This window comes from Tamandua tetradactyla, chromosome 13 (assembly GCF_023851605.1).
Source record: "Tamandua tetradactyla isolate mTamTet1 chromosome 13, mTamTet1.pri, whole genome shotgun sequence".
Taxonomy (NCBI): domain Eukaryota; kingdom Metazoa; phylum Chordata; class Mammalia; order Pilosa; family Myrmecophagidae; genus Tamandua; species Tamandua tetradactyla.
The window spans coordinates 23,625,328-23,646,715 of NC_135339.1; the positions used below are offsets into that span (position 1 = coordinate 23,625,328).

Below are 21,388 nucleotides of genomic sequence, written 5' to 3' on the forward strand. Positions count from 1 at the left end.
CAACAAAAATAATTCTGTCCAAGGAGCATAAAGAGAAAAGACTATAAAAATAAACAGAAACCTCTGGGACACCAACCAGTGAACCAACAGACTAATAATAGGAGTCCTAGAGAGGGAAGAGTGACAGAAAGGTTAAAAATTAGAATAATGACTGACAACTTCCCAAAGCTGATGAAAGATAAGAATACACAAGTCCAAGAAGCTGAATGGACTCCAGATAGGCTAACCTGAAAGAGATCCACATTATAGGGAAATTGTCAAAGCCCAGAGATGAAAAAAAAAAGCATATTGAAAACAGCAACAGAGACGTGACAAAGCTTATACAAGGGATCCTTAGTAAGATAAAGTTCTGATTTCTAATTAGAGACCATGCAAGCCAGAAGGCAGTGGAATGACATATTCAAAGGAATGAAAGAAAAAAAATGCCAATCAAAAATGCTACAGACAGAAAAACTGTCCTTCAAAAGCTGGGGAGTCAGGGGTGGAAATTTCCCTGGAAACTTGGGACATGATTCCCAGGAATGAGCCAGGCCTTGGTATCATGGGATTGCGAAAGCCTTCTTGACCAAAAGGTGGAAAACAAATGAAACAAAATAGTTTCAGTGGTTAAAAGATATGAGATAGAATTGAGAAGTTATTCTAGAGGTTATTCATATGCATTCTATAGATATTCCCTTTTAGTTTCTAGTGTATTAGAATAGATAGAAGGAAATACCTGAAACTGTTGAACTGTAATCTAGTAGACTTGATACTTAAAGATGACTGCATAATTATACGGCTTTTATGTTATGACCATGTGATTGTAAAAACCTAGTAACTGAAACTCTCTTTATCCAGTATACAGGCATGTAAATAAGAAAATAGACAAAAATAAATAAGTAATGGGGGTGGGTGGTAAGGGGTATGGGATGTTTTCAGTGTTCTTTTGTTTTTATACTGTATGGTAGGCGTCACATTTCATTATTTTTCTGTATGAGTATCCCATTATTGCACCATTTGTTGAATTCTTTTTTTTTTGTTTGCTTTGCTTGTTTGTTTTTTGGGAAGGCATGGACTGGGAATCAAACCGGGTCTCCTGTATAGCAGGTGAGAATTCTACCACTGAACTACCCTTGTACCCCCTGGGTGTACATCAAAGGACATCATTAAAGTGAAGTGAAAAGACATTTTACAGAATGGGAGAAAATAGCTGCAAACTATATATCTGATAAGGCTTATTATCCAAAATAAGAAACAAAACAAAAACTTTTGCAAGGGAACAACAAAAATGGAAACAACCCCACTGAAAAATGGAAAGACTTGAGCACATTTTTTTCTGAAGAGAATATACAAATGGTAAATAAGCATATAAAATGCTCAACATCATTAATCAATAGAAAAATGCAAATCAAAACCTGGAGATAACACTTCACACCTACAAGAACAGCTCTTTTCTAAAAAGGAAAACAACTGTTGGGAAAGGATGTAGAGGAAGTGGGCTCCAAAATACTGTTAATGGAATCCGAAAGGGTATAGCCCCTGTGGAAAACAGTATGGTGGCCCCCCAAAAGTTAAATACAGACATGCCATATCACCCATCAATTCAACTCCTAACTATAGAATCCGAAAAAGTGAAAGCAGGGACTTCACCAGATACCTTTATATTATCCACAGCAACATTATGTACTAGAGCCAAAAGGTGGAAACAAGCGTCTAATAAAATAGGAATTCAATCCAATCACCCCACTCTTGATGGTGAGAGCCAGAAGTCCTCCAGAAACACTATGATGGTTTTTGTTCCCTTCCATAGAAGAAGCATCTGGAGAAAAGCCTAGCGCATTCTTTCTGCCTCAGGAAACAAGGAGTTCGCAGGGGCACCTCTGGTGTGCCTGAACCTGGGACTGCCCATAAACCCCCAAGAGACAAAGGGACTCTCTGGGTCCCCAGGCCAGGATGGGAGGGCCTCAGGGCTCCACCTGCAGAGCTTGGTCATGCTCACCCTTCACTGACATGTACTGTTTCCTCCCCTGCTCCAGATGCCACGGCTACTTACGTATCTAGGAGGAAGTAGAGATCAAAATCCGAATTGCACGTTTCCTCCTCAGCCTCCTTTAAACTGCTCCTGCCTCTGCCAAAAAGACCCTGGGGCCTGCCTTCAGCGCCAGGCAGCTGCAGCGGCAGGAGCAGCAGCAGCAGCAGCAGCCAGAAGGGGGCACAGCTCCCCATCTTCCCTCCCTTTCTGGCTGCCCCGCAATTGGGATCCTGGAGCTGGGCTCTGCCAAGGCCCAGGACCTAAATGTATCCCTATATATAGATACCTATATATAGATAGACAAAAGCACACGACCACCTCCTCGCTACCAAAACACGCTCCGTCCTCACCACACACCCGCTCAGCACACGCACAGGGGGAAACTGCTGGCTCGGACCACCCACAGCTGGCTGCCTGGTAGTGCACCGCATTGCCCGGAGCCCTTTATTACAACGACCATGAAGGATGACGTGGGGCTTTGTGACCTGCAGCTCTGCGTACAGCACCCCAGGGCCAGCAGGTAAGGTCAGTGGTCCCAGAGGGCCAGAACAGGGGAGTGAAGCAGGAGGAGGAGGAAGGTCTCAGGGGAAGGGGGGAGGGTGCGCCGAGGGGGAGGGGCAGGTGTGGAGGGCACAAGAGAACCCTCCAGAAACCTGCAGTAGGAGGGAACCCAATGAGCCCAAGGGTCCTTCCACCCCCAACCCATTTCAGTCTTCCCCTCACTCCCTCCCCACCGCCACCACACCCCCTTCCCCAGGCCCTGCGGGCACAGTGAGCATTTCCCTGGACCCACACCCTCCCCTGACTCAGCTGGAACTCAGACATCCACACAGTCCCTCAGGTTGCACTCTGGGGGCTGCGTGCCCAGGCAGAACATCCCCCTGACCCTGCCCTTTGCAGGACTCCTCTTGGGGAGAGTGTGTGCACAGTGTGACACCCTCAGAAAGGGGACCCTCAGTCACAACACCAGACAGGGTTCCCTTTTTGTCTTCTTCCTGCAGCCTCCAACTACCCCTGCCTGATGAGAAATTCCATAAGAGGCAAGTCCCTGGAGGCTCAGCTGTGACTTACCAAAGCTGCCACTAAACTAACCTTTACTGAGCTCCTACAAATCACCAAGTTCCAGGGACCAGAGACAGGAAAAAGCCCTCAGGAGAAGGGGGGAGGCAGACCCCAACCTGAGTGGGCTGGGGCATGGAGAGAATCAGATCAGAGGATCAGAGAAAGAAGCAAAGATGACAGTACAGCCAGGGAGCAAGCCAGGACGTTGTCAAGGAAAGCAGCAGGGAGAGCAGAGTTGTTAGAAAGGGGTTTGGGGCATGAAGCCAGGGCAGCCCTACAGGGTTCTCGGTGGGCAGAGGGAGGAAAGGAGCCATGAAGACAGTGGGGGTGGGGTTATCAGATGTCCAGGACCACCAGGGCCTTGAGGGGCTGCAAGAGAGGTTTACCCGTGAGCCACAGGAAGCTGTGATGGACTGTGAGGGCTTCCTGGTGCCGCTTTGGGACTCCCTGCCTCTGGGCTCACCTGGCCCAGGTTTCAGTTACCTGAATGACAAGCCCAATTCATTTTTCAAGGGGCATTTCATTTAGGGGGCCCATAACTTTTTCATGGACCCAGATGCATCTGGCATCTCTGTGGAATTCCCGAGAGATTGGTTGAGGGTCAAGGAGGCAGTTTGGTTCCCCTGCAGGAGTTGTAAGGACCCCCCAATCCACCTCTCTCATTAAAGTAACAACACACCTCTGGTCAGCAATGGATGGAGAATGTTTAAACTGGAAGCACGGCCTGAACTTGCAGCCCCAGATTTTGTAAGGCAGGGATTCACACCCTCAGCTCTGGGACTTGGTCTTATTGTCACTGGCTCCAGAGACTCCTGGCCTTGCTTAAGGGACAGATGATGTGACCAAGTCCTTAGCCAGAGAAAGGGAAGCAGTGTGGCAGGTCACAGCACATAGGACCCTGGCAGTTCCCCTTCCTGGGCCCCTAGACATTGTCCCCGCCTCTCTCCCCCCTGAGCCCAAGGGACAGTGGCAGACTGTCTCCACCCCCTATGCCACTGGGGGGGTCCCAGCAGGGAGACCCACCCCTTCAGAGCCTAGCTTGGTGACTGTGGCCTCCGTGGGACAACTGAGTGGAATTCTGCAGAGAAACTTAAGAAGCATTTAGGAATCATGGAGTTGGGGGCAGGGGACTACAGTGGACAGAAGACCCACAGACCAACCCCCAAATGCCAATCAAACAAGCTGGAGTCACTTTACTCATTAAAAAGACAAAAGAGAGAGACGGGAGAAGATGGCGGCTTAGTAAGACGCGCGGGTCTTAGTTCCTCCTCCAGAAAAGCAACTAAAGAGACAGAAACAATACGAAACAGCTCCTGGAGTCACGACAGAGACCAAAAAGACAGCGTACCCCATTCTGGAACGGCTGAACGGGCAGGGAGAATCTGCTGCGGTGAGATACCCGAGGGGCGCGTGTTTTCCCGGCCGGGGCGGCTGGCGACTGAGGTCCCCTCCACGCACGTGGCTACCCGGTCTGACTGGGAACGTTGGATAGCGGGGCCCTCCCGTCACGCTTGGCGTCTCGGGCCAGCTGGGCAATTTGGACCGGCATTCCCCCAAGCCACCACGGCCAGCGATCCCCACCTCCACGCGTGGTTTCCCAGGCCGACTGCCCCGCAGACAGACGAGCACCACGAGCGCCACCTACTGGGCAGGAAAAGAAAAACAGAGCCCAGAGATTCCACAGAAAAACCTTTCAACCAGCTGGGTCCCACACCCACGGAAATCTGATCAAATGCCCAGACACCAGCAGAAAATAATGGATGACGCTCGGAAAATTGAAGATATGGCCCAGTCAAAGGAACAAACCAATAGTTCAAATGAGATACAGGAGCTGAGACAACTAATGCTGAATATACGAACAGAAATGGAAAAACTCTTCAAAAACCAAATCAATAAATTGAGGGAGGACATGAAGAAGACATGGGCTGAACAAAAAGAAGAAATAGAAAATCTGAAAAAATAAATCACAGAACTTATGGGAGTGAAGGACAAAGAAGAAAAAATGAAAAAAACAATGGATACCTACAATAGTAGATCTAAAGAGACAGAAGCTACAATTAGTGAACTGGAGGATGGAACATCTGAATTCCAAAAAGAAACAGAAACTATAGGGAAAAGAATGGAAAAACTTGAGCAGGGGATCAGGGAACTGAATGACAATATGAAGCGCACAAATATACGTGTTGTGGGTGTCCCAGAAGGAGAAGAGAAGGGAAAAGGAGGAGAAAAACTAATGGAAGAAATTATCACTGAAAATTTCCCAACTCTTATGAAAGACTAAATTTACAGATCCAAGAAGTGCAGCGCATCCCAAAGAGAATAGACCCAAATAGGCGTTCTCCAAGACATTTACTAGTTAGAATGTCAGAGGTCAAAGAGAAAGAGAGGATCTTGAAAGCAGCAAGAGAAAAACAATCTGTCACATACAAGGGAAACCCAATAAGACTATGTGTAGATTTCTCAGCAGAAACCATGGAAGCTAGAAGACACTGGGATGATATATTTAAATTACTAAAAGAGAAAAACTGCCAACCAAGACTCCTATATCCAGCAAAATTATCCTTCAAAAATGAAGGAGAAATTAAAACATTTCTAGACAAAAAGTCACTGAGAGAATTTGTGACCAAGAGACCAGCTCTGCAAGAAATACTAAAGGGAGCACTAGAGTCAGATACGAAAAGACAGAAGAGAGAGGTATGGAGTAAAGTGTAGAAAGAAGAAAAATCAGATATGATATATATAATACAAAAGCCAAAATGGTAGAGGAAAATATTATCCAAACAGTAATAACACTAAAAGTTAATGGACTGAATTTCCCAATCAAAAGACATAGAATGGCAGAATGGATTACGACCCAGCAATACCACTGCGAGGTATCTACTCAAAGGACTTAAGGGCAAAGACACAAACGGACATTTGCACACCAGTGTTTATAGCAGCATTATCTACAATTGCAAAGAGATGGAAACAGCCAAAATGTCCATCAACAGACGAGTGGCTAAACAAACTGTGGCGTATACCTACGATGGAATATTATGCAGCTTTAAGACAGACTAAACTTATGAAGCATGTAATAACACGGATGGACCTAGAGAACATTATGCTGAGTGAGTCGAGCCCAAAACTAAAGGACAAATACTGTATGGTCCCACTGATGTGAACCGACATTCGAGAATCAGCTTGGAATATATCATTGGTAACAGAGACCAGCAGGAGTTAGAAACAGGGTAAGATAATGGGTAATTGGAGCTGAAGGGATACAGACTGTGCAACAGGACTAGATACAAAAACTCAAAAATGGACAGCACAATGATACCTAAGTGTAATGTAACTATGTTGGAACACTGAATGAAGCTGCATCTGAAATATGGTTTTTTGTTTGTTTGTTTGTGTGTTTGTATCTTTTGTTTTTGTTTTTTTCTTTTTCCTTTTTATATATATATATATTTTTATTAGTATTATTATTTTAATTCTCTTCTCTATATTAACATTCTATATCTTTTTCTGCTGTTTTGCTAGTTCTTTTCCTAAATCGATGCAAATGTACTAAGAAATGATGATCATACATCTATGTGATGATACTAAGAATTACTGAGTGCATGTGTAGAATGGAATGATTTCTAAATGTTGTGTTAATTTCTTTTCTTTTTTTTGATTAATAAAAAAATTTAAAAAAAAAGACAAAAGATTTCAACACACACACACAAATATTAGGGTTAAAGAAGATCAGTTGGTAAGGATAAGAGTTTCATTTTGCAGAAAGCTATAAACATTCTAAATTTGCATGCTCCTAATAAAACACAACGAATGATAGAAGTATAAGGAGAAATGGACACATCCACCATTACTGTGAGAAATTTCAACGTATCTGATCAAGTAGACAAAATGCTACTAACACTTGAGAAGATCTGAATATCACAACAGAAAGAACTCTTTGAAACAATGTGATAAGTACATAACAAGAAAGCAATAGTTTTCAAAGCACTCTTCAACAAGTAATTACAGGACAGATCCCAGAGTTTGTTATGGGCTACTATATGACCTTCTCAGATTTTTCCTTCTAGCTGCTCCAGAATATAGGAGGCTAGAAGGCTTAAACATTTTTTTTATCATCACAATGGACTTTTCTTCCTTATTTTTTTTTTTGTGAAAAATAACATATATACAAAAAAGCAATAAATTTCAGAGCACAGCACCACAATAAGTTGTTGAACAGATTTCAGAGTTTGGCATGGGTTACAACTCCACAATGTTAGAAAAGTGAGAGTTTAGCAGGATGGCTGGATATACCAATAAGGAGAACAATTCATTACTTCACAACAGCAATAAAACAGTTGGAAGATTTAATTTAAAACTACCAAAACAGTGGCAGTAAAATACAAGGTATTTAGGTGTGCTGGTTTGAAAGGAAGTATGCCCCCTAGAAAAGCCATGTTTTAATCAAAATCCCATTTCATAAAGGTAGAATAATCCCTATTCAATACTGTATGTTTGAAACTGTAATCAGATCATCTCCCTGGATGATGTGATTTAGTCAAGAGTGGTTGTTAAACTGGATTAGGTGATGACATGTCTCCACCCATTTCAGAGAAAGAGATTCAGAAAGAGCAGCACCACAGAGAGTCCACAAGCCAGCGACCTGGCTGTTGCTTCTCTGCTCTGGTGTTGCTTCTCTGCGTGCATACCTAATACATTTTCTGCCTGCTTACCCTGGGCTGTGCCTTTGAATTCTTTCTCGCAGTATGGCCACTAACCTGGAAACCCGAATCCAGCAACAGGATCTGCTGTGGCTCCCCCGACCCTGCCCCTAAGACCCTGAGAACCTCAGCCACACTGGAGGTCCTGGCTGGGCCTTGCTCCCTGCAGCCCTGGGAAGGCCAGAAAAGCTCCACCTCCCCAAGGCATCCCCATCACAGCCACCTCTTTCCCGGGGGAACCAGGTCCTTCCTTCCTTTCCTTTCCCCCATGTGCCAGGCATGGTTGCAGAGTGGGTGACATGCCAGGAGCAATGCCCACCCGAGGGCTGGGAGAACAGTGGGGGCTGATGACATGGAGAGCGGAATGCAGAAACTGGGGACTTGAGAAGAGGTCAGTGGTCAGGGAGGGGTGAAAGGGCAAGGAGGGGTCAAGGAGCAATTCAGAGGGGGCCAGAGAGAAGTTCAGAGAGATCAGAGAGAGGTCCAGAAGGGCTATCCAAAGCAAGTAGCCTCAGCCTGGGGAGCACACAGGTGTGGTGGGTAGAGATAGTTCAGGAAACATGATGAATGAAGTACAGTGCAGGCCCTTGGCTGTGGTTGAGTCTATAGAGTCAACAAGCTTGACAGATGTCAAGTCAACAAACCCAGGGGGCGTAGGCATCCTGGAGGGCGGGGATGCCTTGGGGTTCCTAAGCAGGGGGGCAGGAGAAGGTTGTGTAGCAGTCAATGGCCCTGGGTGCAGGCCAGGTGCAGAGGAGGCAGGAGGCTGGGTGGGGGATTTGGGCAGAGAGCTGGGACCCAGGACAAGGCAGGGGGTTGGGGCAGACCTGGAACAGAGTGGCAGGAACTCCATGTGTCCAGGCCTTGGGATTGCAGGGGCACAGAGAGGGCTGGTCATGAGCCTGGCCACAGAGCAACACCCCACAGGAGACCCTGGAATACTGGGAATGAGGCCAGTGCAAACTGGGGTGTGTGGGAATACAAAACAGAAGGTAGAACTCAAAGACCTCGCATTGGAAATCTCATTAACAAGTTTAAGATTGACTGCAGGCTAAATGGTACTATTGTGGATAGAGTGGGTGAATAAAACATACTCTAGTACATTAATTTCAGCTTTTTTCAATTAGACAAGTTGTGGATTTACAGAAAAATCATGAAGTTTCTTTTAAAATGTAGCTACTGGGAAATTTTAAAATGACTTTCTTGGCGCCCATGTGCTGCTGCCACTGCGGCTCCACTGGACAGAGCTGCTCTGGGTGAGAACCTGAGGACCAGGGTTGGGCCCTTAGGCAGAGTGGGGATGGATCTAGACTTCAGCTTCCCCAGGGTAAAAAGGAGGACCTTCGCAGGGAGCGAGCTCCCTGTCCCTGGCGTGTTCAACCAGGGAGCTTGCTGCGCTGGTGACGAGATTGGATAAATGAGCTCCAAGGATGCCTCCAATCCAAGGGGAGCCCCAGGCAGCTGCTACAGGAGGCCAGGAGTTCTGTCCACCCCTGGGCATGGCTGTGCAGGCCCTGGCTGCGCTTGGCTCTCCGCAGGGTGCGCTGCAGCATCTCCTTGGCTTGCACAAGGGCGGCGTCTGCGGGCAGACCCAATTGTGTGTGGGGTCTTTTTTTTTATTTATTTTTTATTTTTTTTTTATTTATTTTTTATTAATTAACGGAAAAAAAGAAATTAACCCAACATTTAGAAATCATACCATTCTACATATGCAATCAGTAATTCTTAACATCATCACATAGATGCATGATCATCGTTTCTTAGTACATTTGCATCGGTTTAGAAGAACTAGCAACACAACAGAAAAAGATATAGAATGTTAATATAGAGAAAAAAATAAAAGTAATAATAGTAAAAAACAAAACAAAACAAAAACCTATAGCTCAGATGCAGCTTCATTCAGTGTTTTAACATGATTACTTTACAATTAGGTATTATTGTACTGTCCATTTTTGAGTTTTTGTATCTAGTCCTGTTATACCGTCTGTATCCCTTCAGCTCCAATGACCCATTATCTTACCCTGTTTCTAACTCCTGCTGGACTCTGTTACCAATGACATATTCCAAGTTTATTCTCGAATGTCGATTCACATCATTGGGACCATACAGTATTTGTCTTTTAGTTTTTGGCTAGACTCACTCAGCATAATGTTCTCTAGGTCCATCCATGTTATTACATGCTTCATAAGTTTATCCTGTCTTAAAGCTGCATAATATTCCATTGTATGTATATACCACAGTTTGTTTAGCCACTCGTCTGTTGATGGACATTTTGGCTGTTTCCATCTCTTTGCAATTGTAAATAACGCTGCTATAAACATTGGTGTGCAAATGTCCGTTTGAGTTTTTGCCCTTAATTCCTTTGAGTAGATACCTAGCAATGGTACTGCTGGGTCGTATGGCAATTCTATATTCAGCTTTTTGAGGAACCGCCAAACTGCCTTCCACAGTGGTGGCACCATTTGACATTCCCACCAACAGTGGATAAGTGTGCCTCTTTAACCGCATCCTCTCCAGCACTTGTCATTTTCTGTTTTGTTGATAATGGCCATTCTGGTGGGTGTGAGATGATATCTCATTGTGGTTTTGATTTGCATTTCTCTAATGGCCATGTGTGGGGTCTTTTGATTCAATGGAGATGTAAGTCCACCCATCTGGGTGGATCTTGATTAGTTTACTGGAATCCTATAAAAGAGAAAACATTTTGGAGAAAGAGAGAGATTTGGAGAGAGCAGAAAAGAAAGACACACCCACAAGAAGCAGAGTCCATTAACCAGTGACCTTTGGAGATGAACAAGGAAAACGCCTGTAGGAGCCAGCTGGCCTCAGGATGGCGGCAGTAAACTGTGGAGATTGTTATGTAGAGCAGTCTGGGAGGAAGAGAATATTTACCCCAAATGGTTATGTTAAGTATGAAGGAAGAGAGCACTGAAAAATAAGCTCTCTGTTCTTTCAAGAAATGCATCATGCCTTTTGTCACCCTGCAGTATATAAGTAGGCTGTGGATAAGAATAAAGTTGTCTGAAGTCTGTCTGACTTCAAGTCTGTCTAAACTCAAGCTTCAGATTCCCTGAGCCTGTCTGTATCTTTCTTTCTTTCTCTCCTTCTTCCTCTCTTTCTTTCTCATCATTCCTTAATATCCTTCAAGCTCCGTTTCAACAGGAAGCAACATTTGGCACCCAACGTGGGGCTCGAAGAAGAAGACTCCAAATCAATATTAAGGAACCAAGGAAAAGTCTCATTAGAGGCACGTGTGTCCAGCCAACAGAAGAGGACTTGAGTCATATTGGTAAAGTAAGCATTTTCCTTGGATCATCAGGATAACGGGTAATCATAATAGGTGGCTGGAGGAGTATGTGTCTGTGTTAAAGCTACTGGGGCGCCTGTTAAAACATCTGAATTATTAAGCTTATTTGATCTCATTCAAAAACATTGTTTTGGGTTTCAGCCTTAAGGCCATAATGTTTTAAATCTTAAGTAATGGAAATTGGTTATGAAGGCTTTGCAGCAAACATAAAAAAATGGGGAAAATATTCCTGTTTCTATTTGGTTATTATGTTCAGTCAGGCAATGCTTTGTCTTAAACTTTAAGTTGTGTTTCTTCTCAATCTCCCACTACCCCTTCTTACCCTGTTTGGACAGTTGCTTGAGCTGGACTCGGCAATTGGTGCCCAAACAGGGATCTAATAAGGGAGCTCTTAAAGCATAAAGTGAGGAGACACTTCAGGGACATCCACTACAAATACTACAGGTGGGCCTTTGTAGGTTGAGCAGTGGCCCTTATCTATAGAGAGGTTTGAGGCTCTGACTCGGTTGATTTGGGAACAGTTTGGAGCAGGATGTTTAGAGGAGTCTCATGGTTCTTGGAATTCTCCAATATTTATTGCAGGAGGGAGGTCAGGAAAACGGAGAATGTTGACTGATTTTATAAAAGTTGATACTGTGGTTCAGCCTATGGAGGCATTGCAGCCTGGCTTGCCCACACCAATTGTAATTTCTAAGAATTGCTTTATTATGATAGATTTAAAAAATTGTTTCTTTGCCATGCCTTTCGCAGAGCAGGATAAAGAAATATTGGTTTCTGGGCTTGTTCTTGATGGGCTGCCTTTATATAGGGATTCATGTACACCTGAGTCAGAGAGTATTCAGTGAGAGAGGTGCCATACCAAATGGGGGTCAGTGCTCATTGATGGTTCCTGTGGCAGATTGGTCCCCAAGGGGGTATACCGTTCGGGATTGTAGTTCTGACTCAAGGTTACCTTTGTTTAGTCTGAATGATTATTCTATGAGATTTATACCAATGCTACAGGTAAAGTCTTGTGATGGAGAGTGGGAATGGTAGCCCCATCTTCTTCTGGAGGCTTAAATTCTCGACAGGCAGTGGTTTGGAGACTGGCCATGAGTTTAGCTCCTATTCATGTTTGAAGAAGAGATATATTTTAGGAACTTTGAGACTGAAGATTCTCATTAAAAACTATATATTGGTGTTTTGAATGTGCATTAACTGAAGTGTTTTAAGTATTTGACATTCTAGCATTTGATTTTGCTGGTAATTGTGTGTGGTAAAGTATTTGTTTGGAATGATGGCTTGGGCATGAAGGATGTGGGGAACGTATTTTTATTAGTAGGAAGACAGAGTAGTTTTATCCTAAAATAAAATGAATGACTGTTGCAGGGTGAGAGGAGTGTGGGACAAAGCCTAAACTTAATATAATAGCTGCTGGGGGTTTGCAGGGATGGAAATTATGGTCAAAATCAAGAAAGATTTAATGAGTCTGGAATGACAGTGTTTTCTTGGACTCTCAGTCTGTTCTAATGAAGATATAAAAAAGTTTTTTCTTTCTGGATGATGAGTGTGAGGGGCAGGGAGTATGCGTTTTATCAGGATAGCTTATGTTGACTTTTATCATGTTGTTCTCTGTATAAAAAATACTGATTTTCTCCTGGGTATCATTATACTGGCAAAAAACGCTTCTTTTCTTGCCCTAAACCAGGTGGCTTAATCTATTAATCTAAGTACTATTACTATAAATGAATCTATTACTGGCTAAGTCATATTCAAATCATATAAATACCTATATTCCTTTAAGCCAAAATATCTTAAGGCTTTGTCCAGTCTTTATATAAACTACATATGTATAAACTAAATTTATCCCAAGATAACCATGGCTTATATTGGAAGCAGATCAGATCTGAGGGTTGAATGCAAGGAAAAAATATACTTATGGAGTCTTTTTCGTTCACCTGATGTTGCCAGAAATAGTTAAAATGTGCACTCTTGCTGGAAGGACTGGCTATCTTCCCAGAAGGAGGTGTACTTTAATAAAGATATCTAAGTCCCAGGAAGCTCCTCTTGGTCCCTAGCCAGTTCCCAGAGGACCCAACTGGGCCCAGTCATGTAAGCAAATTGGAATTTAACCACTATTATAAGAAAGTTTCATAAAACTGCATGCAATAAATTTAAAATTAGCAAAAACACACAGCCAATTATAAAGAATCCACATTCCTGCATTCCTTTTCAATCAATTCAATGAATTCAATTTAAAAATCTGGTCATTTACTATGGGTACACATCACTGTTGACACTCTGCTTTCATTTTCGCTACCTGCCACTTTAGGAATTCTTAATTATATGTTACAGACCTGTTTAATATTTTACAAAGAGATTCTGATTTATTAATTACATAGTGTGTGAAATCTATATCTTCAATACCTCTTGACAAATAGCATTAAGTGACTTTAAAGGACAAATGAATAATCATTTGCTATGTCAAAACTTTTACAATTTTTAAAAATGAACGCAATGGGTTTTGCCTAAAATAGTTCCGGCTTCCCCCCTAGCTATTACTGTCTTTACTGATGATAATATTAATGGGAAGGCTGCGTATATCACCCCAGTGGAAAACAAGTTACAAAATGCCTTATACCTCAGCCCAGCATACTGAATTAGCAGCTGTAATTCAAGTACTGCAAAGATTTCCACAATCTCTTAATATTGTTTCTGATTTTGAATATGTTTGCGAAACAGTTACTCACATTGAGACAGCTTCTTTGTTTGAAAGAGATGAATTCTCCTGAATGTTTTTACATTTACAAACATTAGTCAGAAGTCAAATTAATCCTCTTTTTATCATAAATATAAGAACTCCTACCAATCTTCCGGGTCCTTTGTCATTACAAAATCAGCAGGCAGATAGTCTTGTGAGTTTAATTCAAGATCCCACAACACTTCACAAATTGACTGATATCAATAGCAAAGGGCTGCAAAAGAAATTTCTATCTTTAAACAGCAAGCTCAGGACATTGTCAGGACTTGTCCAACCTGTGGACCTTTGAATGCACTCCCATTTGCATCAGGGGGTTATCCTCAAAGTCAAAAAGCAAATAAATTATGGCAAATGGATGTTACTCATATTTCATATTTTGATAAAATGCAATATGTACGTGTTATCATAAATGCTTGTTCTCATTTCATCTGGGCTACCGCATAATCTGGAGATCGTTTTTGTCATGTTCAATCACATTTACTTAATGCTTTTGCTGTTGTGGGATGCCCTCAATCTATTAAATGGACAATGGTCCTGCTTATACAGGAAAGTAATTTCATAAATTTTGTACTACTTTTTATATTACTCTTATCACAGGAATTCCATATAATCCCTCTGGGCAAGGAATTATTGAACGAGCAAACTGGACACTAAAGTCTATGCTCCTGAAACAAAAAGGGGGAGGTGATGATCAGGAAAATGACGTTATGAAAATAAGTACACCTAAGGATCAATTAGCAAAAGCACTTTTTACTTTAAATTAAAAAAAAATCATTTATGATAATTCATCACAGACTCCTGTGGAACAACATTTTAGTAATTTGGAAAAGAAAAATGATAAAACCCAAACAGAACTGCAGCTGTAGCCAATCTATTGGAAAGATGTTAAAGATGATTTATAGAAACCAGGAACGGTAAAGGTGTGGGGGTAGGGGTTTTGCTCTTGTCATTGCAGATGACGGAACCTCGATTTGGATTCCCTCGAAGAGAATAAAACCCAGACATGTCAACCTGGATGAAAATAACTAAATGGGTAATGTATATTATAGGACATATAACTTTAATTGCTGAAGGACAGGGGCATAGTCATACTTATTGGGTTTATATTCCTAACCCACCTCTGCTGTGGGCCCTAACATGGGCCAATCCAACTTCACCAAAATATCTAAATACTAGTTTAGGATTCCCAGGTCCAGTAGATTCTAGGCTTCCAAAACTACTTAAAGAAGAAGAAAAATGGTGTCAAATTTAACTCTCCCATTTTAATAAGACCTGTATGCATAACTCTATGGAAACAAATGATATTTGCCTTTTAGTTGGGAAAGAAAGTTGGAATGGATGGCAGTTATGTCATATGGATTGAGCACTTATCATAATTAATGATTTCTATGGAATTGTAAGAGATGCAGCCCCTGTGGGGTCTCCCATCTCTAACTTGAAGATAACTGAGACTATATGGACAGGCAAGCTAAATCAGGGTTTAATTCATGGAAGATGATTTGTGCCAAATTCATGGGATGATAAATATAGCATTAGTCAAAGAAATTGACAGAAAATTTTCCTAGGACTGAGACCAAATTTTATAGCCAATTCTAGTAACCATAGCTTCTCTTTGAATAGCAGCCATAAACACTATATACAAATATGTATTAAAGATCCATATATGTTTGTTAAAGGTCATATACATATAGGAAATCAAACTTTTAATTGTGAGAATTTTTCTCTATTCACTTGTATCCAAGCATTTATGTTGCAGAAAAATGAGATGATTGTAGTGGCAAGGAGAAGAAGAAGTATTTGGCTGCCAGTGCAGACATCAAGATCTTGGCAATCCTCTCCAGAAACACATATACTGATCCATTTGGCAAAAGAATATCTAAAAAGGACTAAGAGACTAATTGGACTCATTATTGCAGCTGTCATTGGAATCATTGGAAGCATCACAGTGGCTGCAGTTGCTGGAACTGCATTGCATCAAACTATACAGATGCAGCATCATTAGAAAAACACCAATGAACTGTGGCATAGACAATCTCATTGATGAGCAAATTAATAATAGACTAAATGATATAGAAATGACATTGGTTCATATTGGAGATCAAATATATAATTTAAATTTTTTACAAAGTTTAAAGAGTAAATGGAATGAGAGCAGTTTTGTATTACCCCCTTTTAACATATAACCTATCTGAAATAGAATGGGAAAAGGTAAAAAGGCATCTTTTGGGGCTTTCAAATAATTTAAGTCCTGATATTTTAGAATTACAAAAAAGGGGTATTAGAATTATCTCAGAATAATTTACATGTAGCCTATGGAGGTAATGTTACACAATCACTTACCCAAGAGGTAAAAAATCTTAGGTTTGGGGCTGTTTATACTCTTCCTCTTCCTCCTCCACTGTGTTAAACAACAAATAATCAAAGTCAGAAAGCGTGACTGGTAGCCAATGATGGGTAAGACCCTTCCTTCAAAGCTTAGGGGCAACCTACGACAGGTGCAGTCACTAAGCAAAGCTGCCCTAACAATGTGATTCTTGTGAAAACTCTTGGCTCCCTCCTGAATCAAAGTCAGAGAGCTTGACTGGCAGCCAATGATGGGTAAGACCCTTCCTTCAGAGCCTAAGGGCAACCTAAGACAGGCGCAGTCACCTCGGCTTATAAAATAAAAAGGGGGAAATGTAGGAGCCAAGTACAAGACCTGCAGGTTTTGTTGGGAGCAGCTGGCCTCAGGATGGCGGCAGTAAACTGTGGAGATTGTTATATAGAGCAGTTTGGGAGGAAGAGAATGTTTACCCCAAATGGTTATGTTGAGTATGAAGGAAGAGAACACTGAAAAATAAGCTCTCTGTTCTTTCAAGAAATGCATGCATGCCTTTTGTCACCCTGCAGTTTTTAAGTAGGCTGTGGATAAGAATAAAGTTGTCTGAAGTCTGTCTGAAGTAAACTCAAGCTTCAGACCCCCTGAGCCCATCTGTGTCTTTCTTTCTTTCTCTCCTTATTCCTTCCTTTCTTTCTTTCTCATCATTTCTTAATATCCTTCGAGCTCTGTTTCAACAGGAAGCAACAAATGCCTCCTGGGGAGCTTCATGAACAGGAAGTCAGGAGAGAAAGCTAGCAGATGATGCCCTGTTCACCATGTGCCCTTCCAGCTGAGAGAGAGAGGGACAGAGAGAGAGAGAGAGAGAGAGAGAGAGAGAGAGAGAGAGAGAGAGAAGCCCTGTGTTCACCATGTGCTTTCTCACTTGAGAGAGAAACCTTGAACTTCATCAGCCTTGAACCAAGAGTCTCTTTCCATGGATGGCTTTGGAAATTTCTACAGACTTGCTTTAATTGGGACATTATCTCAGCCTTAGAACTGTAAACTAGCAACTTATTAAATTCCCCTTTTTAAAAGCTTTTCTGCTTCTGGTATATTGCATTCTGGCAGCTAGCAGAGTAGAACACATGTCATGAAAAGTAAAAACTAATACAAGTCAAAATCATTACTCTTATTAGCTTTTAATAAACCCTGACACACAGATAAGCAACATAAAATACATTAAGCCACGAGTCAGAGAAGCTGACATGTAGTACAGGCCCTGTTAGGTGGGGGAACAGGGAAGGGCACTGCAACTGGAGCTGCGGAGGCTGTGTTGCCCCTCCCAACCTGACTTACGGAACTAATGAACTGTCCCTTCCAGAAGTCATCTGACCTCCATCCTTAAAAGCTACCCATGCTGAAGCCCACTCTGTCTTTTATCTCAGGGGATCTGTGCAATTTACTTGATTTAGTACTTATAAATGTGGGCTTTTTGTTCACACTGAAGGCTGTGTACTGTTCAAGGTGTCATATTATTCACTTAACCCTCTTAACTCCCATGAAGAAGGTACTATGATTCTCCTCACTTAGCACAAGAGGAAACTGAGGCACAGAGAGCTTGAACCACCTGTCCCAAGTCAAAGAGCTGGGGAGGGACAGAGACAAGACTGGACCTGGGCCACTGGCCTGGAAATCCCTCTATGGGGGCTGCAGCCACAGTTCTCACTGCCTCCCTCCACTCCAGGGCTGATCCTTCCACTGGGGCTCTTAAGGCAAAAACACACGGGGATTTTATCCCACTGGAGGACCTGCTGCCCCACATCTCTCTCGCACCAATGAATCTGTGCATACGGCTGCTGCACAGGCCGAATGACAACAAAAGCCAAAGCCTGTGTCTCTGGGCTGCAGCTGGCTTTCAAGGGCCTTCTCTCCAGAGCTATTTGTTCTTACTTGGACGCCCATTCTTGCCGCAGCTTGGCTCCAATTGTACAAGTTCCCTAGTGAATCTAGTCTCTCTGCAGAACCCCTCCTTCAGTACTCCCCGCTACTGCAGGGCTGCTGCTTTTCTTCCCAAAACCACTCTGAAATCTGTCCACCTCTCTCCAGCTTTACTGACAGCACCCTAATTTAGGCTGAGACTGCCTGCCTTCTCGGATCCTCTAATGGTTCCCCAGTAGTCCACTCCTCTGACAAAAGGCCCACCGAGCTGTGCCACACACCTGCTCATGAGGACATCTTCCTGGCTGCCCTGTTTTCAGGAAAAGATCCACGTCCTTGCTGGTGCCTACAGGGCAGGGCTCTGGTTGGGTCGTCCCCTCCTGGCCTTTCCCACTCCCGTCCTTTCACTGTCTCTCAAGACTACTACGCTTTGGCACCTTGGCCAGGTGCTTCCTTCAGCCTCAGACACTGTCTCCCCTGTACTGGTTTGCTAATGCCAGGATACAATATACCAGAACTGGAATGGTTTTTAGAAAGGAAATTTAATAAGTTACAAGTTTACAGTTCTAAGGCTATAAAAATGTCCAAACTAAGGCATCCAGGAAAGGACTGGCTCAAGAAAGGCTGATGGGTCTGGAACCCTCTGTCAGCTGCACAGTCATGTGGCTGGCATATGCTAGGCTTTTTGGTTTCTTGTTTCAAACAGCTTCCCCGGTGGTGTTTTTTCTTCATCTCCAAAGGTTTCTGGCTGTGTGGGCTCTGTCAGTTCTGTTCTCCAAGCACCTGAATTGGCTCCAAGGTTTCTTCAAAATGTTTCCCCCTTTAAAGGACTCTGGTAAGCAATAAAGACTCACCTGGATCTCCTGCTCGCCTGTGCTCATGTCTGGGGCAGGCACTTGATGCCAGGACCGAGGTACGAGGACAGGGTTCAGGCTTGAAGAAAAGCTTGTCTCAGACACAGCATCCCTTGTAATTCTCTACAACAACAAAGTCACCGCGGCTTGAAGACTTTGGACTTTCTTTACCTAACTAACCGAGGTCATGGAGAGGCCCATGAAATGTCTCCCTACAAAGCACATGCACATCACAGCATGGCCGCTCTGGCGTTTCCCGGCCGCGTGCTGGGAAGTTAGCTACACACAGCGGAAATAAGCCGCTATTGGGGCTTCTGCCCGTGTAACTGCAGGCATGTCAGCTCAGCGTCCCTGCCTCAAGCGTCCTGACCCCACACCAGAGGTTCAGGCCCCTCTCTGCCCACAAGCACAGGGATGCCCCAAGAGGCGGTGGGGGAGAAGCCACATGGCCCTAAACCGGGGGGAGGACGCTGTGCTAACGGAATGCTGAAAGCTCACCACTCTGTGTACATCAAGTTCTTAGGCCCTGGCTTTCCCTTGCTTGGGTCACAACAAACTAACAGGTTTGAGATCACAAGACGGGAGCTGGCAGGAGCGAGACCCGTCGGTGACAGCACCACCTGCTGACGACCACAGCGAGAGCGCGGACAGGCCGCGGCTCACCCGTCGCAGCCAGGGCAGGGGCAGCAGGACTATTCCAGTCTACCACAACAGACAGAGAGGCCGGCTCGCCCTCAACGTCGGACCATTCAATAAAACACACTACATCTCTATACAGAAATACTATGCAGCCATCAACATGGGCGCTTTATATACAGGTAAATGACTTGGAAAATGTAGCAAAACACAGGTGGGAAAAAAGAGCAGGTTTTATTCAGCATGCATACAGTGTTCCCATTTACACAAAGGCTAGAGTAGAAATAAATGAACTTGAGAATAAAAAAAATTCAAGAGAATCAACAAAGCCAAAAGTTGGTTCTTTGAGATGATCAATAAAATTGACAAATCCTTAGCTACACTGATAAAGGGGAGAAAAAGATGCAAATAAACGAAATAAAAAATGAGAGGGGGAACATTACTATCATTCCCACAGAAATAAAAGTTCATAAGTGGATACTGCGAACAATTTTGTGCCAACAAATTAGACAACTTAGTCAAAACGGACAATTTCCTAGAAACATATACTGACTGGAAGAAACAGAAGACCCCAACAAACCACTCACAAAAGACTGACTCAGTCTCCAAACACCTCCCAAAAAAGAAAAGTCCAGGGCCAGATGGCTTCACAGGGGAGAGAACAGTCCCTTCAACAAATGGTGCTGGGAGAACTGGCTATGTAATCCAAAAGAATGAAAGAGGACTCCTATCTCACACCTTAAACAAAAACTTAACTCAAAATGGATCAAAGACCTAAATATAAGAACCAGGATCATAAAATTCCTAGAAGAAAATGTTGGGAGGCATCTTCAAGATCTTGTGGTAGATGGAGGACTCTTAGACATGACACCCAAAGCACAAGCATGAAATAAAAATGAAATAAAAAAATGAAACAAAAAATAGATAAACAGGACCTTCTCAAAATTTAAGACTTCTGTGCATGAAAGGACTTTCTCAAAAAGGTGAAAAGACTGTCTTCTCAATGGGAGAGAATATTTGGAGACCACAACTCAACATTAAAAAGACAAACAGGGGGCAGACCATGGTGGTTCAGCAGGCAGAGCTCTTACCTGCCATGCCTGAGACCCGGGTTCGATTCCCAGTGCCTGCCCATGCAAAAAAAAAAAAGACAAACAGGATGCATGGGTAGTTCAGGGGTAGAATTCTTGCTGCCAACGGGAGACCCAGGGCCAATTCCTGGACCATGCACCCAAGTAACAAAACAAAAGAAAAAACACTGAACAAAGTTCCCTATGATATACATATCCCATATATCTGTTTGTGTGTGGGTACCTATAGATATATACATATACGTAGACAGAGACATTAAAAAAAAAAGACAACCCAATTTAAAATTGAGCAAAAGACCTAAAGCAACATTTCCCCAGGGGAAATACAAATGGCTAAAGAGCCCAGGGGAAGATGCCCAGCATCACTAGTTATTATGGATATGCAAATGAAAACCACAATGAGATATCACTGCAAGCCTATCAGAAGGGCCATAATCAAAAGAACAGAAAACCGCTACTGCTGGAGAGGGTGTGGAGAAAGGGACGCTGATTCACTGCTGGGAGGAGCTGCTGTGGAAGACAGTTTGGCAGTTGCTCAGGAAGCGAAGTACAGAACTGATACAGGATTGGGCAAACCTGTAACTAAGTATGGTCTCAGAAGAACTGAAAGCCGGGATGTAACAAACACCTGCACGATGAAGTTCACAGAGGCATCATTCACAACCGCCTAAAGAGAGAAACAACCTAAATGTCTACCGACTGATGAGAGGATAAACACAACGTGGCACAGACATACAGCAATAATTTTCAGCT

General features: G+C 43.1%; 1 protein-coding gene across 2 annotated transcripts in view; it reads right to left on the reverse strand.

The window, feature by feature from the left end:
* Positions 1–21,388, reverse strand: part of LOC143653725 (NAD(P)H pyrophosphatase NUDT13, mitochondrial) — a 205,336-nt gene that overhangs the window by 108,174 nt on the left and 75,774 nt on the right. The window lies entirely within an intron of this gene.